Source organism: Siphateles boraxobius, unplaced genomic scaffold, assembly GCF_051911475.1.
Source record: "Siphateles boraxobius isolate OS27281-9 unplaced genomic scaffold, OSU_SipBor_1 46, whole genome shotgun sequence".
Lineage (NCBI taxonomy): Eukaryota > Metazoa > Chordata > Actinopteri > Cypriniformes > Leuciscidae > Siphateles > Siphateles boraxobius.
This window is the reverse complement of record NW_027509097.1, coordinates 19,908,977-19,936,574: the sequence shown is the minus strand read 5'-3', so window position 1 is coordinate 19,936,574 and position 27,598 is coordinate 19,908,977. Positions and strand designations below refer to the sequence as shown.

General features: G+C 38.3%; 1 protein-coding gene across 2 annotated transcripts in view; it reads left to right on the top strand.

The window, feature by feature from the left end:
* The first annotated feature begins 10,861 nt into the window (after window positions 1-10,861).
* svild (supervillin d) overlaps window positions 10,862-27,598 on the top strand; it is a 195,653-nt gene continuing 178,916 nt past the window's right edge. The window contains exon 1 of one of the 2 annotated variants that reach the window (XM_077201228.1): window positions 10,862-11,249. The gene's annotated coding sequence lies outside the window, so the exon portion shown is untranslated. Of the gene's footprint in view, window positions 11,254-27,598 lie in introns of both variants that reach the window. The other variant, XM_077201227.1, reaches the window with a different exon arrangement.

The following is a 27,598-nucleotide window of genomic DNA, read 5'->3' as shown; positions in this document are numbered from 1 at the left end:
ATAGAAGGTCTGTTAAATACACAGGAGCTAAACCATTTAGGGCTTTATAGGTCAGTAGGAATACTTTGTAATTGATACGTAACTTAATAGGTAACCAGTGTAGAGATGATAAAATAGGTGTTATATGATCATATTTTCTTGATCTAGTAAGAACTCTAGCGGCTGCATTTTGCACTTACTGTAGCTTGTTTATTGAGGATGCAGGACAACCAGCTAATAAAGCATTACAGTATTCTAGTCTCGAGGTCATGAATGCATGAACTAACTTTTCTGCATCAGAAACAGATAGCATGTTACGTAGCTTAGCAATGTTTCTAAGGTGGAAAAAGGCTGTTCTTGTAATATATGAAATATGATTTTCGAAAGTCAAGTTGCGGTCTAGTATAACACCCAGGTCTTTTACTGTAGTGGATAAAGTAACAGGACATCCTTCTAAATTAAAGTTGTATTGTAAGGGATTTTGTGGGTAGTTTTTTGGACCAATAAGTAGTACCTCCGTTTTATCTGAATTTAATAGCAGGAAATTACACGTCATCCAGCATTTTATATCATTTAGACACTCTGTCAATTTAGATAAGTTAGTGTTTTCATCTGGTCGTGATGAGATATATAATTGAGTGTCATCAGCATAACAGTGGAAATTAATTCCATGTTTTCTTATAATATTACCAAGTGGCAGCATGTATATTGAGAATAGCAGAGGGCCTAACACCGATCCTTGCGGCACTCCATAGTCTACTGACGTTATCTTCGATTTTTCCCCATTTAAACAGACAAAATGGTAACGGTCTGATAAGTACGATCTAAACCAGCTTAATGCCTGTCCCTGAACACCAGTGTAGTTTTGTAGTCGATCCAGGAGTATTTTATGATCGATAGTGTCGAACGCAGCGCTAAGATCGAGTAGAACTAGTATTGAGATACAGCCTTGGTCAGAAGCTAAAAGTAAATCATTTGTAATTTTAACTAGCGCAGTTTCTGTGCTATGATGCGGTCTGAATCCCGACTGGAATTTTTCATAGATATCATTTTCTTGCAAGAAAGAGCACAATTGAGCGGACACAACTTTTTCTAGTATTTTAGACATAAATGGAAGATTTGAGATGGGTCTGTAATTTGCTAAGTTATTTGGATCTAATTGCGGTTTCTTAATGAGAGGTTGTATTACTGCCAGCTTGAATATTTTTGGAACATGACCTAAAGATAAAGACGAGTTAATAATATTAAGAAGAGGCTCTTCCACTACAGGTAACACTTCTTTCAGTAGTTTAGTGGGTATTGGATCTAATAAACATGTTGTTGGTTTAGATGCAATGATAAGTTTATTTAGCTCTTCCTGTCCTATAGTTGTAAAGCGGTGTAGTTGTTCTTGAGGGGCCATAATTGAGGCTGAATCATAAGACACTGTAAGAATTGATAAATTAGGAAATTCCAGACAGTCTGTTTCGGGGGTGACCAGACACTGAGAGGACAAAAGGATCTCTCTGGAGATTACCATTTGAACTGGCCTTCATGCACCATTGAGACGAAAGTCTCACCTCCGAACCAACTTCATCTACATCTCCCCTCACCCCCACCTGAATGCACCCAAGAAAATGTAGTTTTAATGTGAATGATTATCACAGAGTATTTTCATGTTTAGTATTATTTAAAATGTCACAGTGCGACTGGTACAAATGTCCTATTTCCAAATAAGTAAAACAAAGGGTAATAAGGTTTTTGAGATTTTATGGATAACTAGCACACAAGGAGCAGTTGGCCTCTAGACAAAGGGTCTCCCTACACCCAGAGGTGCTACCTCTGAATGCAAATGTCTCACTGTTAGCAAATGGTTTCTAGCAGGTAAATTTCCACTGTGAATGATGTTTAGATTTGAAATGAGGTCTGGGTATATAATGAAACGCAGCGAGAGCTCAGGGCCTTTTCTGTACTTCAGATCGGTCCGTGAGGCTGAGAGGAAGACCTCAGCCTCATGTATTTCTTAAAGTCGGGTTTGCATCTTCTCTCTATTCCAGAGCATTTGATGTTTTGTATCGATTATCTTTGAATTGATTATGAAATTGGCATGATACATTTACCTGACATAATAAATTGTTACTACTGATTATTTTAACTGACTCTGACATTGTTTTCATTGAAGAGTTAAACGGAATAGTCAAACATTCGCTCACTTTTAGTGAGGCACAGATATTATTAAAACCTTTCATTTATGGAGTCAGATGAAGTAACGAGTAAATACATATGAGAAAATGTATTGCATTTAACCAAAAATACTTTGCCACGAGAAAAGACAGTAACACGCAGAGACCTTCACCTGTATTATTGGAAACCCTCATTGGACCAATAAACAGGCTTACAACACCATAGAGGATTGTATATTTACAATCGTGTTTCGGATGCTTACTATTTTCTCATTGAAGTAATTCATAAAATCATTACTACTATATTGTAACGGAATATTTTGCTCTGGTGATGTTTGTTTATTTGTTAGTCTAGCCACGGTGTTGAATAAAAACCTTGGATTATTTTGGTTATTTTCTATTAGTTTGCGGAGATGCTCAGCCCTGGCTGCTTTTAGAGCCTTTTTATAATGTGACATACTGTCTTTCCACGCGATTCTAAAGACCTCTAAATTAGTTTGTTTCCATTTACGCTCTAAGGACTCATAAGGGCAGGTGGAGTGATGGAGGGACTCATAAGGTAGGAATCCAAGGTAGGCATATTGGAACGCACTTAAGTCCGAATCTCGCGATAATTAGTACGTCACCCAGGTAATTCTCGCCTACTCTATGCGGTTTGGAACGCAGCTTCTGAGTAACATATTCTGAATACTTGGATTACTTCCACATTGAATTGCATTTTATAAGTGTAGGAATGCGGAATGGTGATGCGGTGGTGGCGTTGTAGGGATGGCGCTGCAAATAAAACACCTAAAAGCTGTCACAAAGAACCGGCAAAAGTATAGCTATTGATTATGAAGAGCCTATGTAAAATATAGCAAGGAGATATTTTAATTGTTTATTAATAAACAGTGTTTACTGTCTGTGTCACTGTCGCCTGCAAAGATTAAGTTGATGATGCTGACTCGCGATCTTTGCAGTAGCCTAGGCTAAGCTAGGAAGCTATGCGCATTCAGTCTGTTTTGTTTCGTTTTGAATTGTTCTGTTTAAACGTAGACATGACTGTGAGGCAAGTAGCCTATAATAGGCCTATTACGCTATAGTCCAGTCATTTTAAGCCAAAATGGGGGTCAACCTTGAACCTTAAACCTTAACCTCTTAAATGAACCGAAACTTAGTAGTCCAGTCATTTTATGAAAAAAGGTTGAACAAATTGCAACAGAAGCAAACTCAACTGATTTTGTATCCTCAATATGTCCTGAGTAAGGGAAAAAAGCCCCGAAGAATAACTTGCAATAGCATAGATTATCCAAAATAAGTATACATTTGCTAATACAATTTCTAATAAAAAAATAAAAAACGTTTCATGAAAATGAGCAGCAGCAATTGTTCAGCCAAATGGCAGCTATCACTGTTTCTGTTGGTCTGCTGTGAACTTGTACACACTATTTTTATAGGCTACACATACATGCCATGCTCACATACACATCAAATGGTTAAAAACACTCATCACAAGGCTTATTCAAAGACAATGGCATCATCTAGTGGATGAAAACTGCAATAGACGTTACAACAGAAACTTCAAAAACTCAATTAATTGTGGGGTTTACTTAATTAAATATTACATTGAGTGTGTTTTTACATTTATTCGTTAATAGACTATAGCTCTAACTTAAACTAAAAACTAGCTAAACAACAAGCTACATGTTTTATTTACATCAATGGTTTCCTCATATTTGATGCTGCCATAAATGTTTTGTTTTTCAATGGTTAACCATTTTAAAAACACAGCTTGAGAGGCAGTTTAATTGAGTGCTGCAAATTCAAACATGAGAACCAATCAAAAGCACTAGAACAGCAACAAACTTTACTAAACAACTGTGGCTGGAAATGGCAAAGGAAGACAATGTGCACATGAAATACACATAATGCAACAAAAAGAATATTATTCAATTTATAGCCAAGCTTATTAAAGAAAATATTCATATGGCATCTTAAACATTTTCATAAGAAATTGTGATTTAATTACATATTTTACCAGTAGGCCTAACTGTAACAGATAACACTTACATTTACAGTATGTTGTAATTAAATTATTTGACTAAATTGCATGTATGTAGTTAGCCTAATCCCCAACACTGCCTGTATGTTTGTCTACAGTTGAACATTAAATGGTGTTCTTCTAGGTATAGAATCATGGGAGCTTTATATTATGAGCATTAAGTGAGTCGGAAATTACATTTGTATCATTGTATAATAGTATGCTGGTTTCTCTAAGTGTAGCATCCCGATGGAAAATGAAGAAATTCACTGAGGGTCTTAAGATTTTTAATTTGCTGTCTTGTACTTCAAGAACAATGTAATTGCTGAAAAAGTGCAGACATAAAGCAACATATATCTTATAACTCCTTTAGGATTACATTGATTAGTAACGCATTTGCATGATCAAAATAATCCAAATCATTATGCAGAAATATGCATGTAAAATACTTTGTTGCCAATAAAATAACCAAAGGCAAATGCCTATAACAAATAGCCTACAGTTAATAACAGAAATTGAATGAAACAGCTCTAATACTTTATTGATTAATTTTATAAGTAACTGTAGACCTAATACAACCATTTTCACATTGTGGGGAAGTGAAAGCATTATCTTCTGTTGGCACAGTGAATCCAAACAATAAAGCACAACACATGAACTGTGTTATGAACTGTAGGCTACTCCAGAGTTCCCAGTCGCCAGAGGAATAAAAGCATTTATAACAGGCTGTACAAGACATGACTTGAATTCACTCAATAAAGTTAAAATAAAGTTACACTGACAATGGGTACTGGTGGCGACGTACTTAGTGACGACGTGTGTGTCACACGGCTTTGTTAGTAGGCGTTATTTTTTACTGGAATTCTAATATACGTCGCCGTGACGTCGCCACCGGAAGACGTTCCTCCTGTGACGTCGCCGCCAAGTCGCCGCTGGTCTCCCGTCGGCAGTCCCCAGAGACGCGGGAAGTCATTTTCGACAGGGGGTGCTGGGGGAAATGGGGGGGGGGGGGGACGGACGGACGGACGGATTCATGTAATCCGGATGAAAGGTGCATTTCTCTCTAAAAGTGCATCAGCCTTACAGCGGAGATGGAGATGTTTTAGCCGACACTGATTTTTTATTATTAAGAAACAATTAAAATGCCTTGTTATTTTTTCAGACACATTTATTAATTATTATAGCCTATAACTCACCTTTCTGTAGGTTATATGGCTCTTCTCATTCAGCACTGCGGGAAAAATATAATTTCCAGGTTCTAATTTGGCCTTAGAAAACCAGTAAAATCTAAATTTTTTTCATATTAATTTGTCAGTATTTTGTTTAATGTTTAATCAAGGGGCAAAAAGTCATAAACCAAAATCAGAAAATTCGTCGATATTTATTTTTTGGCGTAGCATTTGGTGTGTAGGTAGCCTAAAGTTCAAATTAAAATTTTGGTGTTCAACTTTGCGTTTTAAGAATACAACCGTTCATTTTTCGTTTTGCAATTACGGGTCAAATAAGAAAAAACGAATGGACACAAAAGTACACTGACCGTTTGGACATAATACGAGACAGATTTTTTTTATTAAATTCATAAAAGAAACAATAATTACATGAATAGGCTACTGGATTTCAAAAAAAGGCCTAAGTGCCACAAAGTAACAGACTAAGCAAAATATGTATTATCCGACAGTAATATGTGATTCTAAATTAAATAAAATTCTAAAAAGTTACAGACTATTCGTTTCTTGCATGCTAATCACAATCATATAGGCTACCACCAGGGCCTGCACGGCGGCAGGAAAAAGACGCAGAGATGTAAGACACCGTGTCTCTACCTTACGAGGATTTTGGTACACCAAATGTAGATTTGCGCTCTGGAGTTCGGCTGATAAACTCTGCCATGAGATCCTGAATATCCAGATCATCCAAAATGTTTTTGTGGATGTGAAGCAGTGCCATGTGAGAAAGTCTACCCTGAGTGATAGTGCTACGGAGCCAGGTTTTCAGGCGGCGAAGAGCTGAGAAAGACCTTTCGGAGCCAGCAGTAGACACTGGTAAACAAAGGCACAAGTGGATCAGCCGTTCCACCTCGGTGAAAAGTCCTCTTGTTTGTGGATGTAGAGCTGATACAAAGCGAGCAAGTACTTGGACTGAGTGGAATGCATGTTGTTTGGTGAGGCCACCCAGCATCCTCAGTTGCAGGCCTAGGGACGCAATGTCCATCTGTGGAAGCTGAAGGTTACTCAAGTCAGCATCTGAAACAAGGCCCTTTGCAGAATCCAGCAGCACTCTCTCCCTCTTTGCAGCTGTTGACAAGCCAGCTTGATCGAATCTGCGCTCCATCTCCGAATTCATTAAATCCACTGCCTCAAAAAAGTCCCGTCGCCACTTTAATTCACCACTGTCTGCTAAATCCTCCAGCACAGTGGTGTCCCGAAAACGATTTGGTGTTCTGCTGACCCTGGAATCTTTTGGCCACTTCAGGCTGAGAGCTGATGCAGACGCTTTTGCTTTCAACAAAATAGTGTCCACAACTCCTTCCCCCCTCAGTGCACCTATAATAATAATAATAATAATACATGTTATTATTTACGTTTAACCCTCTGAGGTCGCCGGCGCGTTTTGCTGGATTTTCTTCACATTGTAGCACAATAAACTTAAATTACTTTTTTCATATATGCTCATACAGAAAAAAAGAAATAATTATGAAAAAAGAATCTGTTATATTTCTACTTTTTTATGTGTCTACTTACAATCAAATCAAAACATTGTGCTTTTGTTAAATAAAGAAAATAGACAGGGTGTGCTTTCTTCCTCCGTCTGAACTTTTTTTTTTACCACGCCAACGCGCGTAAAATTAGAGTTTTAATTTGACCACACCAACGCGCGCAAAAGACACTGACATGCAAATCGTCCACAAAAAAAAAAAAGCAATTATAGGTAACAAAAGCAAAGAATAAAGCTTACCTATGCGCTCTTTGAGAACTTTAATGCACTCAAGTGCACCAGAAACGCTTGCATCAGCCTTCTGCAAACTTCTTGCCACAGCCTCACAAGGTCCAAACATAGCCTCACAGCACAACAGCCCGAAGACAGTTCTGCCCTTCATAGCTTGCTTGAGAAGTCCTGATATTTTCGACCGAGTCTCCCCACGAACACTCCGGTCCTTTTCGAGAGCTCGTAGGGTCTCCAACAGCGGCCCATATCCTTGCAGGAGTCTGGATATCGCCTTGGTCCTTACGCACCATCTTGTCGGACACAGAGCTGCGACATTGGACACGGGTTCTCCGTCGGGGAAAAGAGACTGATACAAACTCTTGCGTTTTGCTGACTCTCGGATGAGGTTGGAGGTGTTCTGTACAAAGTTAAATACGTCTGCGACGAGAGCCACATCCCGAGCCACCTCTTGCAAAGCAAGATCCAACGAGTGATTGCAACAATGGACAAACAAGGAGCCAGGGCAGACTTCTGCAAGACGCGCACGTACGCCGGTGAAACGTCCAGACATATTACTTGCCCCGTCAAAACAGTAGCCTTGAAGCTTTTCAATCGGCAGGTGCAAGCGCAAAAAAATGTCAGTGATGCACCTGAATAGAGTGTCTGCTTTCGAATCTGGTGCGCTGTAAAATCCCAAAAACACACTCTGTTGACACAAATCAGCATCCACATAATGCACATGGCAGGAAAACTGCTCGGATGAGCTAATGTCTGTAGTGCCATCAGCCGTCAGTCCAAAGTAATGAGAAACCATTGCCCCAGAAACCAACCTTCGCTGCACAGCATGTGCAAGCAGTTCTATCATCTCGTTTTGGATCGTATCTGAGAGCCAGTTATCCCTGCGGAGCATCCACCGGCGAGCTGCGGGAAGCGACTCGGTGCGGTCAATCATCATACGCCAGAAATGTCCTTCACGGTGATCGCGGCCTCGGAGAGGTAAGCCCTGTCGGACCAAATAGCGTACTGACTTGAAGGCGTCTTGGAGAACCACTCTGCCAGTATTCTGCTCCTTCGCAACTGCGTCTGAGAGTAGGGCACTGATCGGTGTACTATTTAGCGCAGCGATTTTGTTCACAGCTTCAAGGTGGAATAATGACTTTTCGTGATCTCTGAATTTTTCTGTGGCTTTACGCCAATTCGAAAATCCCCCTCTGATGAATACGGCGTCAGCTCTGTAAAAGTCATGTACCAACTTTTTGGCTACCACAGAACAACAAATAAAACACAGTGCTTTGTCAGTGTCATTGACATAATGGAGCCATTTCCATCTTTCAAACCAAGCTGATTTAAACGATCTTGAAAAACCTTCAGTCCCAAAACGCTTGGTGGGGAAGTCGAAATTCCTTGGCTGAAATGGCTCAGATGGTAAAGGTGATGTCCCTGATGCAGCAGTCTCACTCTTGTCAGGGGCAGACTGAGAATATTTTGAATATGAAGTGCTAGCGTTAGTGTCACCAGCAGCCTGGTCGTATTGGCTAGCACCGGGAACGTCAGAAGCTAGCTTGTCCTGCTCGGGCGTAGGGGCTGTAACGTTAACGTTACCTCTGGATGAGGAGTCAGTTGGAGAATTCTCGCTAGTCCTCGGCCTCGGGTTTTTGGGGTTGGATTGAAAAAAATCCAAAATTCTCTTTTGAGACATTATAGCACAGATATTGATATAGTTTTTTAGACTAGCTAGGTGTTTTTTTGTTTTTGTTTTTTGTGATGCGTAGGCTGAATCGTAATCGCGTGATTCGCGTCAAGACATCTGATTGGCTAATACTACACACTGAAGATAAATTAAATAATTTTTAATTAAATAATTACTAAAAATATCCCTCTCTTCATCCCACACCCCAAACATGACATACAAAATGTTGTGGAACAGAAACAACAACCAGAGATATATTTATAAGCTATCATTTTATTGTCATCACAGTTTGCCAACGGGGGGTGCTGCAGCACCTGCAGCACCCCTACTTCCCGCGTCCATGGCAGTCCCAATCAATCCCATTCAAAAATCCACACGTTCTGGCGGCGACGGCAGGGTAGACTTCTCCTTCTTCTCCTGGTAATCCATGATTTGGCACTGAATACTCGCCATACACGCCAGGGTATGCCGAAGGGTACGCGCGCTACGCACAGCCTACGGCGTAGCTACGGCATAAGTTCGACGCAGAAGTATAAATTGGGCTTTAAGTTCATATTCTGAGATCTGCTTGCCTATAGCCATATAGTAGGCTACAGCCTTCTCAACTACGTGCGAGTTTGGTCTTTTATATCACTGTATTAGTTAAGCTACATTACGCGTTTTATATGTCCAGCAATCCTGAAGTATTGAGGGAAACCCTAGTAGCCTACTGCAGCACATCGCCGCGATATAAAGTTAAGGCAACTAAACAACCAAGAGCAATATTTCCTGCCTACCATTTGATCTGTAGCTACATCAGCATCGGGGGAATAACATTATAATCTCGTTCACGGTAGAGAAAGATGCATGTAGGCTACAAAGGGACCATGACGACAGTGAATTAAACACAAAAACAGCCCTCATAATAATCACAAATACACTTACATTTCTAAATATGTTTTTATGAATGAATGGCTTGCTCTGTCGGTCTTCGTCAACAACACGCTGAGGTCGACTAACAGCAGATGGAGATTATGATCGGTAATCTACTGCTTTTCCTGCAGTTCCTGGATGTCAATGTTAAATTTACTGTCGAATTTGAACCACTGAATTTGTGGAAGCGAATTTGTAAAGCGAAATATAATGGACCGAAAATTGCCTGTTAAATATTATAGGTTGTATTTATTAAAAAGTTTGAATATTTTGGAAGTTAAATGTGAAGGGTGAATATGGATTATTGATTTTTTAATAATGAAAATGTGTTTGAAATGTTTTGAATTTAAATATTCACAGCTTAAATATTCAACCATGTCAAATTTGAGCCAATAAAAAAAATGCAAGTCCTAAAAATACAATGCATTAAAATGCAAGCATGGTTAATGCAATGCATATTTTTTTTATTTAAGTAGTGCAATTCAACGGGTTTTTTGTTTCAAAAACATTTGTCATTATTTTATTTCCATACCCTTAGATTTTCACAAAAAACACAGGACAAGTTAACAGTTTCTTAAAATCTTGGGATGTACAGCAGGATGCACACTATATATTCCTCTTTGCTGTTTACCTGAGTCCTAGATCCCTCTGGTACATAGAGTGAATGGCCACATTCCATGTGTCAGTAAACAAAGGGAAGACAACTCACTATATTCTCAGTCATATAAGTGCACGTTTCACTTGTTCAAGCCATTGCATTGATTTAATACAGTATATCTGACATTAAATGGCTGCACTCTGTGTCAGTAACTATTTGTAACATCATTAACATGAAGAAAACAATATTATAATAGTCAAATGGGAAACTTCAAAATTATAAAGTTAAGAGTTCTCCCTAGTTAGTGGTATAACAAAATAGTGTTTTTATACATTGACATGAAAATTACAACACATATATTGCTCATTGTACAAAAAAAAATTGTGTGTAAATATTTTAGATATGGATCCGATTAAAAACAGCTCATATTTAATAAAAGAACATTACGTGTAGGCCTATGTGTAGTGCAACTCTATTAACGATAAGCTCCCGCCCCTAGCTTCCGTCCTGTGGCTGCTGGTCGAGTACTTGTGTTGGTCTGGCGCTGCTGGTCTGAAATTTGGATTATCTCACCACTACTAGCTTCTGACGTAGACAGGGGGCGGGATTTCAACTTTCCAACACGGCTGGCAAACGCACGCACTCGTCTTCTGCTGTCTTTATACTGTATTTGTGTGAGTGTTTATGGTAGTAGCCTACACCAGGAGCGGCGTCAAGCTATATTTTAGTATTTCACCGCACGGATATTCGGTGCTTTAACCCCGGCAGAGTCTGGTTTCTCTCTGTCGCTGACTCTGACTTTAAGATTAATGTGCGATTTCAGGTGGTTTTGTATTTGCCTGTTATTTCAGTAGTTTTTTTACCTGTAAAATATTCCGGACCTGTCTATGTTCTTGTCTAATGGCTGGCTGTTTTAATCGGATGGTCCAATTGCTCTTGTTTTGATTCAGCGATTCTGGAAAAGTAGGTGAGTAGCCTATTATTGTTGTGTACTATGTTTGCTGAAAGTTGCATATCCGTTAATGTTCTCGTAACTCTTCTGAACAGGCTTTATTGGGCGGAGTGTGTTGCTTAATTCGACGGAAAAATCAAATGTCTCTTTTTAAAATTTGAATTTAGATAATGAGTTCTGGCTGAAATGTGTGAGTCTTTTACTTTATAACTTTTTACAAAATCTTATCTCTTTATCAGTTTCTTATTTTTGTTGAGATCGGATGACATGTCATCCCCACTCAATTTAAATCATCAATTGACCTTTCATTGTGTCCGAGTCTTAAAAAACAATGATCCCCAATGAGTTGTTTGGGAAAGCACACAGTTAAACACCTGCAAAAACAAAGGCATTCCAAGTGAGGCGAACTAATCTTGAGGAATGATTTCACTTCAGCAGTGTCAAAGAAACTAAGGGGTGTGAAATTGAGTTATTGTGTTACACAAAGGGGGCCGTACAAAACGTAACAAAAATGCTTAAGCTTTGACTTAATTGTCCAAAAATTCCTATTAAAAGTAGGACTTGTTTAAGATTAGGATCTTAGGATTTATAAAGAAGCTAAAAGCAATTTTTAGCTAAGACAGATTCTTAGGTGCTAACTGAGGTGGCACTTAAAGGGATAGTTCACCCAAAAATGAAAATTATCCCATAATTTACTTACTCTCAAACCATCCTAGGTGTATATGACTTTCTTTTTTCAGCCAAACACAATATCCTAAACACAATATTATATTTTTATATAATAAAAAAATAAATATCCTGGCTCTTCCAAGCTTTATAATGGTAAGCTTTATAAAGCTTTGAATGGTACCATAGATAAAAGTAATTCATACGGATCCAGGGGTTAATAAAGGCCACCTGAAGCAAAGGGATGTGTTTTTGTAAGAAAAATATCCATAATTTATAACTTTATAAACTATAGCCTAATCACTGGCTTCCGATAACGGGTGTATGTAAGTCGAGTTCCGGCCGAAGAGTGAATCAAACTCAGGCCCCATCCACACTACTACGTTTTAGTTTAGAAACGCAGACCTTTTGCTACATTTGCACCTCCCATCCAAACTAAAACGGCAAAAACGAAGACCTAAAACGGAGAAGTTTAGAAACGCTGCCGACCCCGTTTTGCGTTTTGAATCTCCGGAGGGCGTTTTAGTGTAGACGGGTCAAAACAGAGGACTTTAGAAACGATGACGCAGAGGCTCACGCTCGGCTCTCTGATGGGATGTCATCTGTTGGAACTCGACTCGTGTACGGCAGTTACCGGAAGCCAGTGATTATAGTATGGATTACTTTTATGATGGACGAATGCGCTCTTTTGGTCTTCAAAATCTATGCATCATTATGCATTCCAAAACTTGTAAGAGCCAGGATATTTTTTAATATAACTTTGATTGTGTTTGGTTGAAAGAAGAAAGTCATACACCCAGGATGGCTTTAGGGCGAGTAAAAAAAAAAACAACAACTTTTTTTGGGTGAACTAGCCTAACCCTTTTAGTGTTGCAAACTAAGGACTACGATGATGTTATTGTTAACCCAAAAATGGCCGCCCTCAACCTCAGAATCATCCAAATGTGAGCCTGCTGCAAGTCACAGTGGCAGGACACCAGTCATGTAATTTCAATAAAATAATTTAATGTAACATTGAAACATTTATTTTAATATTTAAATTTATTATAAAATGGATTTGCATTGTGCAAAATGATCACACATTTGTGTTGATGCTACGGAATACATTTTTCTATTGATATGTCTCCTCATTTATAGTTAAAGCAATGACGTAAATTAGTTCATCAAAGGCTCCAACAACTCCAGGGAAGCTTGCAATCCTTATAAAAGCAGCTTGCTTTTTGCGCATGGTGTAAAGATCAGCTGTAAAGTCAATGAACTGCCATACAGTAGTGTCCAAATGTGATGTCTGGATTAGGAAAATTTAAATCTTCACCCTTTATTTAAATATGATTTAAAATGCGTTAAAGATTTGCATATTGCGTAGTTGTGCTTGGAGTCAATTGTTTTATTTGTGACAACGCAATGCAACATGCCAATTTATGAACACATTAAACAAAAGAAAACCAGTGATTAAGAACTGATTATATTGTTGGCAAGGTATTATTTTTCCTGTGAGCTACAGCCTGTAGCTGTAGTTTGCCTTTTTTTGCCAAATAATTGTCAGTTAAATACCTTCTCTAAGTTTTTGTTCTTCCTTCATATTTTAAAATATTTACAAAATATACCAAGTGTTGGTACCAAGTGGCAGAAGTTATTACATTTTTTATTATTTTTTAAACAAGGTCAGTTAAAAAATAATACATTTACAATTAAGCCGGTATCATTTTATCAACTCCCTATATCTTTGTTGGAAAGTGTGTGGTCTTCTCCTCTCTGCAGCCATCTTGGATACCTCTCCAGCACTCTTAAATAATAGGAGCTGAGTCCTAGATTTAAAGTAACACCAGGTAACTTTTGCTCTCGGGGTCCCCCTACAGTTGGGAAACAGTATTGTCCTCTACTACTGTCGTAAACTCTGTCATCCTACATGCACGTGCATTTGTTGACAACCATGATAGGCTGTAGGAGGAGGTCACATGCAGGTGTTCTGCTTGCGTCGCGTGTGAAATGTCTTCATCCCAGGTACAGTGGCATTTATTTCAGCATGTCATATGAATATAATTTCATGGGTTTTATTTTTTTTCTAACGACAAATGATCGCGATGATCACGTTTACAAGCCAGCGTCATTATAGTAGCCTAGTCTATTGGTTTCCGTTTTACTGAATCTATATGATACTTCAATGCAATCTTTGAGTGGTAGATAATAACCATATATCGTCAATATTATAATATCAAGCTACCATAAATGAATCTGCAAATTTTACAAATCGATTTGCATTATAGCTTGAGGCAAGACAAATAAACAAATATCATAGACATGTTAGGTATCCTAAAATATAATTTTGTACATCTTATATATTTACTTGCAAGAATGTAGCCCCTACCAAACTTTTACATGCCGTTTAGACATAGGCTTTCATTTGATTTTTTCTTTGTACATGTTGAGTAGAGTACACTTTTTAAGTCAAACATTTGCTATTTGCATTTCATCGATTGCAAAGTTCAAATCAGAACGAGAATGCTAGAGATAGCTAACCATCAAAAACTAGAATATCGTTTACTAGCTACCAGATTGATAATTTGCTACTCTACTATCATTACTTGATTCATGAAGATAAACGGAGGATAAGATAGCTTCCATAACATAGTCAGGCAGACAAAAAAACAAAGAGATAGTATGCAAGCAATATACTTAGTAGTCCAAAAGCATGACAGCCAAGTCCGCATCGGTCGGGCACCCCTCCTCCTCCTTCAACTCACGCCAGCGAGAAAACGCTGGCCCAATATTGATCCTCGTTCTACCTTTAACGCAATCACTTTCTCTTTTTCTCTTTTTGCTTTGCTCCTATAAAACCTTTGCTTTCTTGTTTTTCTGTGCTGCTTCGGCCATGACTATAACATTTGGCTCGCACGTAAGGAAGTGGCGGTGGTGGTGGAAGTGAAGTATATGCCGTAAAGCAGTCGAATTTTGTAGTTCTCTTTGTTCGCCGGTTACTACCCGAAACCCGAAGTTTAAAAGTAAGAGTAAAAACGCTACAGACCCCGTCAGGCTATGGCAGACGTGTCATTCAACCTATTGTAAGTCGATGTACCATCACAAGAGACTTGGAAATATATTATGAAGGTTGAAAAGTTACCTAGTGTTACTTTAACACTTTATGAATAAAACTTATTCTTAAGTCTAGTAACAAGAGTAAGATTACATTATTCTTAGAATTTTGACACACTTAAGACAAAAAATGTACGCTTTATACATATGGCCCCTTATCATTTGTAAGCTTTGGTAAACAGTAAAACATTATGATAAATGATTCAGGCATTTCAGTGGTGCAAATGAATGCCTAATACCTATGAGGGTTTAATATCATTCTTGGATTGGACCCTTGTGGCCTTTACAAGCTGTGCTTGTTTATAGAAGCCTTTGGAATATTTAGTGAAATTATTTAGGAGAACCCAATGGGTCTAATTACTTGTACGTGTTTGCGTGTGTTTGTATAAAATTGCTAAAATCTAGAGCCTAACTTTTTATGTTTACACAAAACAAATAGGCAAGCCCTGCCAATTGCCTTTGCATAATGTCATTGGATGGATGGATAAAAACTTTACATCTGACTTGATGAACTGACAGTGTTATTGTTTTAAAATATACTGACAAGACTCAACTGGATTGTATTGAGTTGGCTTAATTGATCACTGAGGGGAGATTTGAGTCGGATCAGGATCAATGAGGAACAAGAATGATCAGGAGAGCTCAGGCCTGATTTTCAAGTACAGTCCAGATAAATAAAGTATCTTTACTGTCATTTTTGATTTCTATTTATAGTTTTTGTATTTTATATATTTATATATTCTCTCTCTCTCTCTCTCTCTCTCTCTCTCTCTCTCTCTCTCTCTCTCTCTCTCTCTCTCTCTTTTAAATCTATCTATAGTATATTCTTATATATCTATAGTACATTCTTATGTCTGTCTGCGCTTCCCGATGTCTACCAACAACTACGGTGTGTGTGTGTGTGTTAGTAAATGGGTAAAAAAGGTAATAGGTTTTAAGCTAAAACTCCTAGCAAGGAACTCTTCAGAGGACTCCTAGTCATAAGATAAAATTCTTTGTAAATACAGCCCTGGTTCCTGTAAAGTAAATCATGGTTTTAAGTGCCTGAGGAGAATTGCAAAGATTGAACATGTTCCAACAGAGCACCTGAGAGCTCATGATTCTTCTCTTCTCTTGTTTATTTTGATCCATGTAAAAGCATTTCCATGTCCAAGTCATGGAATATCAGGGAATTTAGTTTGTTGCTTTAAATTTTAGTTTCCATTTATCAAAATGTAATTTTTCTATACCAATTCTCACCACCAGAGCGCAAGCGCGTGTTGTTGACGAAGAACATAGCAACAGTTAGAGCAAGACATTCATTCATAAATACTCATTTACAACAATTGAGCATGCATTAAGTTTTTTGTGATGATTATCTGGGTCAGTATATATGCGGAAAAAATGATAAAGGCACAAAAGCTGTTTTTTATGTTTCATTCATTAACTTCATTGTTACTTTCCCTGTGTAGCCTTATGCTGCGTTCACACCGGACGCGAATAGCGCGTCAGGCGCGAGTGATTTCAATGTTAAGTCAATGCAAAGACGCGTTACGCTCGTAAAAAATTCCTGCGGCGCGAATGAGGCGTGTAGCGCGGCGCGGTAGACGCGAATACGCCTCATTCGCGCGTCGAGTTCGCGCGAATGGCGCGAATTGAGCGTCTGGCGCGTTACGCGCGAATGGTGCATTTTGTGCATTCACGCGTTTGACGCGAATTCGCGTCTGCCGCCCAAGTTGAAAAATCTGAACTTTGGCGTCAATTCGCGCCGCGTTTACCAATCAGAAGCCTAGCTGCTTGCTGCTGTCACGTGGTGAAGTATCTGGATGCTTCAATACATTATTTTGTAATGGTTCTAATGCACAACAAAGCAACTATTTTATCACATAAAACTTGATTTCAATATATAGACATTCATTTTGTATTGAATGCTATTTATTCCATATCTAGATTATATTAAATATTATTATAATGTGAAGACAAACATACTGCATTATACGTTCATGTCTGGACAGTGTTGTGTGTGAGAGAGAAAAAAATCACAGGACAGATTAATCACTTTTGGAGGCTGGCTCCATCATCAAAACAAAAATAAATGACAGATTAGGTGGATGAGGGCGAGGGTGATCCTCGCTCCGATGCGGGACAACAGGTCATCAAGCTGGGCGCGGGACCGGCGGAAGTACCGCTGAAAGCGGCTGTCATCCAGGCGCAGCTCCTGGAGCGAGCAAATGGTGAAACTCGCCACACTGGGTCAAAGGGTCAGGTGGACACAAATACGGCGACGATGACCCCTACGCCGCCGTTCTGCTCTCCATGGCAAATACAGAGCTGTGACTCTCTCGGTGAATGCTCGATCAACATAAAAAAGATGGCCGCCAACGGGGTTTCGATTGTGACGCGCGTAAATTTCGCTTCAAACTTTTGTTTTTTTACGCGCGTCAAGAGCGAAATTGACGCGCGTAAAAAAACAAAAGTTTGAAGCGAAATTTACGCGCGTCACAATCGAAACCCGTGAATGGATTCAAAGTTGTCAAGCGTATAACTAGACGTGGTAGGCGCGAATTTGACGTGCTATTCGCGTCCGGTGTGAACGCAGCATTAGGCTACATGTTATCAACTTTTTCTAACATGAACGGGATTATAATCGGTTTCCCTCAATACCTGATCATACTCAAGGATTCCCATTCCATCAGGACAAAACACTTAACGTAGCTTAATGGATTAATACAGTGATATAAAATACCAAACTCGCACCTTATTGGGATGTATGTATAAGTATGCCCACATACATGTTAATATTCCTACATACACGTTAATCTGGGAAGGGTCATACCACTTTCATATTGTTGTCCTATATTGTTAGTTTAACTGAAACTTACGTCGCTTTGGATAAAAGCGTCTGCTAAAAGACTAAATTTAAAATTGGCTTGACATTCGCACATGTAGGGACCGTCTCTAAAGTAACATTGGTAGTCCTATAGGCCTAAACGTTTCTAACTTCAATAGCAAACTTCAATTTATTTGAATAAATTGCGCATTATGCCTGACACCTACATGAACACTTAACAGTTGGTTTTATGACTGCAAGTTGTTCTCTTCAAATGCTATTGAAGTTAGAAACGTGTTTACCAATGTCGTGTGTTACTTTAGAGACGGTCCTTAAATGTGCGAATGTCCAATGTCAAGCCAACTTATGCCAGTATCACTGAGAAACGCGCAGCTTTAAACTTTGGGCGTTAAGTTCATATTCTGAGTGCTTCTGCTTGCCTGCGAGTTTGGTATTTTATATCACTGTATTAGTCCATTAAGCTACGTTAAGCGCTTTATATGTCCAGCAGGGGAATCCTGACGTATTGAGGGAAACCCTAGTAGCTACTGCATGAAGCACAATTGCCGCAATATAAGGTTGAGGCAACTAAACAACCAATAGATATGTCAAACTCAAATGTAACATTGGATCTGTATACATCCGTATCGGTGGAATAACATTATAATCTCGTTCACGGTAGAGATGCATGTAGGCTACACAGGAAAAGTAATCGTGAAGACACAGAATTTCACATAAAACATAATAGTCACAGATACACTTACATTGTTGTAAATGAGTTTTTATGAATGAATGGCTTGCTCTAACTAACTGTTGCTCGGTCTTCGTCAACAACACGCGCTTTCACCCCCTGCTGGTGAGGTCGACTGACAGCAGAAGGAGATTATGCTCAGTAATCTACTGCGTTTCCTGCAGTTCCTGGACGTCAATGTTGAATTTACTGTCGAATTTGAACCACTGAATTTGTTCAATCCGCCTGTTGAATATTATAGGTTGTATTTATAATCAGTTTGAATATTTTGGAAGTGAAATATGAAAGGTGAATATGGATTATTGAAATTTGACTAATGAAAGTGTGTTTGAAATGTTTTGAATTTAAATATTCACAGCTTAAATATTCAACCATGCTAAATTTCAGCCCATAAAAATGCAAACCCTAAAAATACAAAGCATTAAAATACAAGCAGGGTTAATGCAATGCATATTTTTTCAAGTAGTACAATTTTTTTTAAAATTTTTTTTTGAAAAAACAAAAGGGACAATACATATTAATGAACATTTTCACAAATGTAAATACGTCAGATTATAGCCTTAGGCTAATTTCCATCTGCAATTCAACAGGCTTTTTGTTTAAAAAACATTTGGCATTATTTTACTTTCATATTATAGGTCATGGAAATTCATCTTTTTAGTCAGTGAAAGTCAGGGAAAAGTCAGGGAATTTGACATTTGGTTTAGAGTGGGAACCCTGAATTAGGCATCCTAACTAGTTTTGCTGCGTTAGTTGGTTTTACCTGTGTTACACTGTTCGGCTGTACACAAATTACATCACTTGGCCACTTGGCCACAAGCTGCAGAGTTGCAGAACATAGCAGTAAGAGTCAGTTTTCAGTTATAACGTGACGACAGTGAGAGATTACTAACAAGACAATGGCACATATTAAAAAATTCTTCAATACAAGGCTGTTCATTGCAGTCCTGAAGACATGACTTCTAAATAATCACACGTTACATTGTTGTATGTAGAGGTCAACTTTTCTAAGCATGCAGTAGGGAGTCATGTTCAGCAGTGACCTGACATCTCTCTTAATCTCGCTGTCGATCTGCTGCTCGTCCCACCTTTCCATTTCCTTGGTAATGACAGTAATGGGTGTTAGGAAGTTCCTCACTGTAAATATTTACATGGGCTCAAAGTGTTTTTGTTTTTTTGCACTGTTTAGGATCAGGAGCTACAGAGCCTGGGCCACACTGAGACGTTCTAATACACTTTGAGTGTTAATAATGGAGTGTCAATGGAGTAAATAAAAATCTGCCAAACTACCTATTTCAAAATTCTTCCGACAACTTGACGAAATTTGTAAGCATGCAGTTTTGCACATCCCTAAAAGAAGATCTTACGAAAGCCTGTGTGATTACGGTCCATTTTTAGGTTGACACATGTCCTAACAATGCACCAATGGGCACTGTTTTTCTTAGTACAATATGTAAAATGTTTTATATGGCAGAGAAAACATTAAAGTCTTGTTTTTGCATTGGATTGTGGTGGTATGGCAGTAGATAATGTTTATGACAAGGGAAATGTGGTTCTCCTTGTTTGTTGTTTTAGAAGTCACGTTACATATTTGTGACCTGTGCTGGCAAAAAGTGTCGAATGCACACAGGCTAAATACAAGCTACAGGCAAACAAGTGAAAAATGTAAATTTTGGTCGAATTTTAGGTTTTCACACAAAATATGTTCATTAAGCCCTCATCTAGCGATCACAGTGCTCCAAATGGCAATTAAATATCTAAAAGTATCTTTATTTGTACATTTTCTGAGAGGAGTACCTTTTACTTTGTCCATGAAAAATCCAGTTTTTCTCTGCTCGCTTCTCGACTACTGGCACTGCCCCTCACAATTGTTTCCGGTGCTCCCCGCAGCTTTGGTCTGGATTCACTCTCAACTTGATTCTATCAAAGCCTGGTGTACTTGCGTGCATCTTACGTCATCACAAACATGCACAGTGCATGATAGAAAACAGAACGCGGGTCAATATATTGTGTATTTTATTTATTTGGTGCTTTTATGTGCACTTTGGTTTACTGTATGTGTATCGCATGAAGGTGACTTTCTGCTGCTTGCAAACTGAATCTTTGGATACAATGGATTGTAGAGCCCGACCGATATGGATTTTTGGGGGCCGATACCGATATTAGGGAGTAAAAAAAGCCTGATACCGATTATTATGTGTATATTATTATTTATGTGTATATTATAATACAGTATCAATATTATTTATGTGTATTATAGTACAGTATACCAGTCACAAGTTTGGACACTTTCCTATTGGTGTGTACAAACTTTTGATGGGTACTTTACACAGTAGCTATAAACAGAATAAATATATTTTATAAACACGTTTTGCAATGATCACTCAAATGTGGTAATCAAACACTTGTGTGACACAGATATGTAATGGAGGCAGGGGGAATGATAGAATGAGAATTATACAGCTGAGCTGTAACCAAACTAGTTTGCATTGCATGTTATATTATATTATATTCTAAATACTGTTGCATAATCTTCACTAACGACGACTTTGTCTTTTAATTTAGTCATAACTTGTATCAACAAATATATAAAAAGTGTCACTGACAAAACCTTATTATCTTCTATTTTTACTCTTAATTCCTCTAATCTCTACCAGTGGAGGAAGAACTCAGATCTTTTTACTAAAGTAAAATGAATAATATCATAATGAAAACGTTTTTAATTACATATGTACAGTACTTTTATACTATTTTAAATAATTAGTAAGCAAAATGTACTAAACGTGAAACTAGGCTACTCTTAATGCAAAATGGCCCTATATAAAGTGTTCTCACGGAGACTTCAGATGCCCCAACGCCTGTGAAGAGACGACTCGACGCCTGTGAAGAGACGACTCAAATCCGGCGATATGTTATGCCATAAATTAATACTTGATTAACTAACTGTATTTTTCTATGTACATTTCCGAAATGCAATTTCTGTAAAGCTGCTTTGAGACAATGTGTATTGTGAAAAGCGCTATACAAATAAATTTGAATTGAATTGAATTGAATTATAATTATATACATTTTTGGAATATTGCTTGATGTTGTAACGTAGCGTTATCAGGCAGAATGAGCTTTAAAACTGTGTCTACACCGGACGCGGCCGTTACTGCTCGCGTCGCAACAGCTGTTTACCCTAGACAAAGCAGAATCAGTTTACTGTCGGAGATCGCTCGCGCCACGCATTTTAATCAATGTTTCATCAACCAATTGCCTTAATAAATAAGAAGGCCTAAATATAGCAGACAATATAATCAGGACTTCTCAGCTGCGCGCTTGCAATAGTCACAAGCTCACACAATACGTGACAGAGGCTTGTAGCAGAGAAATCAATTCTGTGAATTACACTGCGCAAATCACAAGTAGGCTACTACCCACCGGATGAAGAAGGGTTGGCTCTCAGTCTCCACAGGCTACATAAAATATTCATTTTATTTTATTTTATTTTATTTTATTTTTCGTGTTTGCATTTATGAGGAAAAAGCAATGTTACAGACGCGACAGTTCAGCACTACGGACGTGAGCGCTCTGAAAGCGGCACTAATGCTTTGAAACTTTCACATAGACATCAAACAGAAAGCACAAAACCTTTCGTTTCAAAGTGAATTTCGTTTTGTATTAATTGTATCTTAATTTTAATCAATGTTTCATCAGCCATTTGCCTGGATTTAATTTATAAGAAGTAAATTTAGCAGACGATAGATAATCTCGACACGGAGGCGCCTGCGGGTGAACTGGAGCTCGTCTCATGAGCCGAAACTCAGCGTATAGACCTGAGAATTGAAATATATCTATATTGAAATGTCTACTTTTAAACAGAACAATTCAAAACGAAAGACAGACAGACTCATGTAATCGTATGAAATGTGCATTTCTCTCTGGCACGCGCTCACTGAAGATCGCGAGTCAGCATCGTCAACTTCATCTTTGGCTGACACTGACTGAAAACACTTGTTTATTAATAAACAATTAAAATGTCTCCTTGCTATATTTGTTGTATTCATAATCATTATTTTTGCCAGTTCTTGTGACAGCTTTTAGGTGCTTTATTGGCAGCGCCACCCTTACATGAATCAAAAACATTTAATTCCTCTGACACAGCACTACAAACAGAGAGTGGCAGCCGCAAAGTTTTTGGCACACAGGTGTGATGGTTTCATCCAGCTTTACACGTATAAAGTTTTTAGCACATCTAAACTCAGTTGACTCAGCAACAGTGCACTGAAAGACAGGCACAAGAGAAGCAGACAGAGGAAGGACATTAAGACGCAGGAATTGATTGTTTTAAATCCTCACATGCAGTGCAGACATTAGGTCCCTCCCCATGAGTGGTGTCTCTTTGTCCACTATGAAGAATGTAGCAGGAACTGAGTGGTCATGTAGGGAATGTCGTTGACGAACATCCAACCAACAAAAATGTGGGCTTTTGAATATGTTACCAGCCTGGCTGTGGGTTGAGAAAGCACAGCATTACTGGAATGGCATTCATAAGTGCTGTAAGGCAAGGGAAGTTTATTTATATAGCACATTTCATACACAGTGGTAATTCAAAGTTCTTTACATAGAAGAAATTAAAGCTGCTGTTGGCAAATTTTTTTTGATCATATTCAGTGATAATCCGACACTATAATCCGACAGAACAACATAAATAAAGTGGTTTTAGAAAAAAAAAAAACGAGCTTCTAACTCCACCTGGAGCGTGTTATTTGTTTTGCAAAAATCCACAGCTCCCGGATCATCGGGTCCAATCAGCGCAGGGGGGTGTGAGATCTGACTGTCAATCACAGGTCGTGCACATGCCACCCTTTGCACAGGTTACAATCACATGCACATGCCTGAAGTTCGCGCAGTAAGGAAGAGTGATGGCGGTAAAGATTCCAATTCCTCGGTTAATCTCAAGAGCTAGGAAGTCAAAAACAACACAGGAAAAGAAAACACCTGCTGAAAAGAAAGAAGTAAAGAAAGAATGCGACCGTGCCCGTAAATAAACCAGGATCAACATCGGATCGGCATTTGAAACGTGGAGAGATTTACGTGATTTAATTGGGTTCAAGCTGGATGCACAGCTTGCAACAGGTAATTGTGCTTTATCAACCAGTTACTTTATTTCTTAGTGTTATGTTAGTAATCTAAGTATGTTTTCCCAAATGTGTTGGTATGGACAGCTAACGTTAGCACTTGTTGGGCAGGTTCGTTAGCTTTGTTTGCACTGAAATCCGTGTGAACGTAACGTTAGGTGGATAAACATGTCCAGATGAAGGGATAAAGTTCGCCTTTTTGGAAGAATCAATGCTACTCTATCTTTCTTACGAGAGTAAGAACAGTAGTAAAGCTACTGTTGATTGATGCTGATGAGACGGGTGCGTTCACAGAAAATCTGTTGCACACGCAGTGACGAGCACGAACTCGGTGGGAGGGTATTCGTTGATAGTGGGGGAGGGACATGAGAGTTGTAAATATTCAAAATTTTGCCTAAGTCTACTCAATCTGCCAGACTTGCCGACTGCAGCTTTATAATAATCAAAAGAAATCAGAATAATTAAAACAGTTTTGAAGAAAAAATTAAATTAAATACAGTACAAACAGTCTGACGAACAGTGGCACAGTGCTCATTCAGTAAATGCACAGCTAAACAGATGTATTTTGAGTTTGGATTTGAATGTGACTGTAGGAACACATCTGATCTCTTCTGGAAGCTTGTTCCAGCTACGCCTGGCATAGTAGCTAAAGGCGGACTCGCCATGCTTAGAGTGAAGCCTTGGTATTTCTACCTGATGTGATCCTAATGATCTGAGTGATCTGTTGGGTTTATATTCAGTAAGCATATCTGCAATGTATTGAGGTCCTAGGCCATTTAGTGATTTATATACCAGTAATAATACTTTAAAATCAATCCTATATGTAACTGGCAGCCAGTGTAAAGACCTGAGGACTGGTGTGATGTTCATATTTTCTGGTTCTGCTCAGAATCCTAGCAGCAGCGTTCTGTATGAGCTGCAACTGTCTTATGGTCTTTTTGGGAAGGCCAGTGAGGAGTCCATTACAATAATCCACCCTGCTGGTGATGAAAGCATGCACAAGTTTCTCTAAGTCTTGACTGGAAACAAAGCATCTAATTCTTGCAATATTTTTCAGGGGATAGTATGCTGATTTAGTTATTGCTTTGACATGACTACTGAAACTAAGGTCTGACTCTAGAGACACACCAAGATTCCTGACTTGATTTTTAGTTGTTTGACCCCTAGAGTGAAGGTATGCATTCACCTTGAGAACTTCATCTTTGTTTCCAAATGCAATGACTTCAGTTTTGTCTTTGTTTAATTGAAGAAAGTTTTGGCACATCCAACTGTTTACTTCATCAATGCATTGGCACAGGGAGTCAATGGGGTTGTAATCATTAGGCGATTGGGCTAAGTAGATCTGTGTGTTGTCTGCATAGCTGTGGTAAGCGATTTGGTTATTTCTCATTATTTGGCTCATTGGGAGCATATACAGGTTGAATAGGAGTGGCGCAAGAATTGAGTCTTGAGGGACTCCACATGTCATGGATGTCCATTCAGACATATGGTCTCCTATACTCGCATAATAATCTCTCCCCCCTAAGTATGACCTGAACCATTTTAGGGCTATCCCAGAAACCCGACCCAGTTTTCCAGCCTGCACCAAAGTATGTTGTGATCGACATTGTCATATGCAGCACTGAGGTAGAGTAGTACCAGCTCTGATAATTTGCCTGTATCCGTATTTAAGCGAATATCGTTTGTTATCTTTGAGCGCTGTCTCTGTGCTGCGATGCGATCGGAAACCAGATTGAAAATTGTCAAAATATCCATTTGAGCTTAGGAATTTGTTCAGCTGATTGAAGACAACTTTTTCAATGATCGTGCCTATAAAAGGAAGATTTGAGATCGGTCTATAGTTGTTTAATATGGTCTTATCCAGATTGCTCTTTTTCAGGAGGGGCTTGACAACTGCAGTTTTCAGGGAGTTTGGAATACTCCCAGAGAGAAGTGAGGCATTTACCACTTCTAGGAGATCTGCTTTTAAACAGTGTAACACATTTTTTGAAGAAAGATGTGGGAAGTGCGTCAAGAGCACATGTTAATGTTTTAAGGTGCTCTAAGGTATCTTCCAAAATTTTGCCATCAATTTCTTCGAAAATCAGACCTAGTAACTGCTTTCCCAGGGCAGGATGGATACAAAAGACCCGTCAACCACCAAATCCACAACACAAGTCTGTGAATCAGAAGTAGATATAGGCCTGGTTTAACAGACATGGCTTAGATTAAGCCAGGATTAGGCCTTAGTTAAATTAGGGCATTAAAGCAGCTTTTAAAAACATGCCTTAGAAAAAAACATGGCACCTTGAGATAAAACAGTGGCATATTTTAAGATAAGTCAGTGCAAGTTGTTTTCAGTTAAAACAGCTCAAACATGCATTTTAGCCTGGAATTAGGCTTAAGCCTTGTCTGTAAAACAGGGGGATATTCACTCTGTTTGTAATGCTGGGAGTACAAGCTGAATATTCCATGTATACAGTACATTATTTTCTAGTAATTCAATTTCACAGACCTCAAATTGGCTCAGATAAGCTTATCCAATCTTTTTACACTTCCTGCACAGTACTTCTGTGATAATTTGAATTATGATAATAATTGTAAATGATACTGTGTGGAAAAGACTGTGAAGCTGTTTCATGACGACCATACAAACACAGATTTTAATGTTCCGTGGTACCTGAGGTCTGATCGGCTAGTCATACTTTTCTTAAGAGGAAAATCCCCTGTAGGTTTTCTCAGTCTCAAGACCTTCTAAGTGCCATACACAAAGGTGTCTAAATGTAAAATAAAAATAACCTTTTAAATTTTTAATATTCATATCCAGTTGGGAGAAATATGTACTTTTTTGGTAAATTTTGGTAAAAAATTCTTAGACATCACTGTTTTGGCTCTCTGCGCCCATTTAACACTTTGAATGTTTATGGTTTTTTTGTTGTTGTTTTTTGTTCAAATTATACTATGGGCTACCTTGATGGAAATATAACTGTTCCAAAAAAGTATTGTCCGGACCTCTGCTGGGATGGACATATAGAGCTGGACCTCTTGGAACTTTAATTGAATACCCCTGCTATAGAATGTTGTGAATTCTTTGTGCTTTAGTTGCCTGTGTTTCAGCATGTTGTAACTGGAAGAGTGCACACACAACAGGAGTTTAACATTCTGACTAGTACAGTGAGGTTTATAACTTTAAGTTTATAACTATAAAATCTTAACATTTAGTAAAACAAAAAAAAAATGTTATGGGTAAAAAGTGAACGTATAAGTGTAATGCTAAATTTGGTTAAAATGTTAATGAAAAAAACTATTTACAAATTACTGTGTGTTCCTAAAAGAAATACATGAAAAACTATTTGTAGAAAATAATATAACATTTAAATGCATTTATTTTAAATGCTTTGCACAGGTTTTAAAAGGGGCAACAAGATATGACAGAAACAGATAGGCTATTAATAATCTTTCAGAGTGCAAAACTATCATAATATCAAAGGTTCCAATACAGAGCGCCACAAATAGCTTATGTGCATCCTGGGTGAAGAACAATGGGTTTTAAAGCAACATGCAGTAACAACGCCCAGTGCTCTGGGCACAGAGAGAATAGATGTTGTGCGTACAACTCCTAGTGTATTATCCAACAACATGAGCTTTTTCTCTTCATATGTTTAAATGTTAGTTACTGGAGATGTTTAAATGTTAGTTACTGGAGATTTCAGCTGTGTGGAATAATTGATTCTGATTGGTCAATCACTCCATTCCAGAGGTATATGTTATACCCTGATAACAACTGGTAAAAACTGGTAAAAAACTGTTTATGCTTGCTTGAAAACTTTTTCCTCGTGGAAGGTTTGCAATTGGTGAGCTAATAAAACATTAAAACTGAAATCAATATTTTGTGTACAGTTATTTAATTGTCATCCGGTATCGTGGACTCGCTCTCTT